Source organism: Haliaeetus leucocephalus, unplaced genomic scaffold, assembly GCF_000737465.1.
Source record: "Haliaeetus leucocephalus isolate CR32 unplaced genomic scaffold, Haliaeetus_leucocephalus-4.0 Scaffold251, whole genome shotgun sequence".
Lineage (NCBI taxonomy): Eukaryota > Metazoa > Chordata > Aves > Accipitriformes > Accipitridae > Haliaeetus > Haliaeetus leucocephalus.
The window spans coordinates 1,863,620-1,864,872 of record NW_010972687.1 but is presented as its reverse complement, the minus strand read 5'-3'; the positions used below and the strand labels follow the sequence as shown (position 1 = coordinate 1,864,872).

The 1,253-nt window shown below is 68.9% G+C and overlaps 1 protein-coding gene across 2 annotated transcripts in view; it reads right to left on the bottom strand.

The window, feature by feature from the left end:
* Positions 1-1,253, bottom strand: part of ZFAND5 (zinc finger, AN1-type domain 5) — a 27,893-nt gene that overhangs the window by 16,117 nt on the left and 10,523 nt on the right. The window contains exon 1 of one of the 2 annotated variants that reach the window (XM_010568595.1): positions 572-784. The exons of the other annotated variant lie outside the window; for it this stretch is intronic. The gene's annotated coding sequence lies outside the window, so the exon portion shown is untranslated. Of the gene's footprint in view, positions 1-571; positions 785-1,253 lie in introns of those variants that run through there. 2 annotated transcript variants of the gene reach the window in all.

Here is a 1,253-nt window from a genome sequence, read left to right as displayed (position 1 = left end):
GCCGCCGCGGGTCACGTGGCCGAGCGCCCGCGCTTCCGCCTGTCAGGTGGCTGCGACGTGACGGGGCCGCAGGGCCGGGGCGCCCGGCCGCCTCCGCCGGCCTTCTCAACCCAGCCCCTATTTATATCGATCCCCCGCAGGCCGCCGGCTGCCGCGCCACCCGCCGAGGCGAAATCCGATTACCCCTTCCTTCCCGCGGCGGGGGAGTGCGGATGCCGAAGTTCAGTGCGGAAAACGCAGCATCACCAGCCCGTCGTCTCCAACAGCCATTTTCGCCGCCAGCTCGCACGGAGGGCGGCTGGGCGTGATCGGGGGCCGAGCGGGCGGCCACCGTTTCACAAAGGCACCCCACAACCGCGGGGGTGGGCGGTTAAACCCAACTATTCCTCTTGGGGCGGGGGGGCGGGAGAAGAAAAAAACCCAGATCATAAAAAAAGGTCTCGGTTCTGCCACCAGCAGGAGCAGGTCTTTACCCCCAGGGATGCTCGTCCTCAGCCCCGGGACCCCCCCGACACAAAAAGGAGCCCTTTCATTCGGCCTGTTAACTCCAGCAGCAGCGCACGCCGCTCACCCTCGCCCTCACCAGCCGAACTCGGGGCGGGAGCGTGAATCTCGTCAGCGACCCAGGCCTCGCACCAAGCCGCTCTCCTGCCCCCGAAGCGACGGCCGGCCCGTCCCACCAGAGGCGGGCGCAGCCCCGCTCCCTCCCGCCGGGCGATCCCACGCTTCAGCGTGACGGCGGACGCGAAGACCCCGGCGTGCACCGAAATCCAACGAAAAACCCGGGGACTGCGTCAGCGGTCGGCTTGCGGACCTAAAATACTTACTCACTAACATCCTCCTCTCGAAGAGGCACCCCAGTTGAACAAGGGAAACGTACAAACGAAACAAAAGGGGGGGTTCACCGAGGCTGCCCAGGCCGCTCGCCCTTGCACGGCCGCGCTGGGGGGGAAGCGGGGCAGGAGGAGTCGGTACGGAGAAGGGGGACCGACACCGGGCGCTTCCCGAGGAGGGTGAAGCCCGGCTGGGTGAGTCAGACAAAAGGGGAGCCGCTGCCAAACGCCCGCAGCGCCGTACGTCTTCATTACCCCCCCCCCCGCCTCCTCCGCCGAGGACACGGGAACACAAAAGACCCGGAGGCTGCCGGGCAGAGGAACAGCGACGGCGGGCCGGGCTGCCCAACCGGGGCGGCGGGGCCCGGCCGCTCCTCGCAAACCCCTGAGTCACGGCCGCCCGGCCGCCGCCAGGCCCCG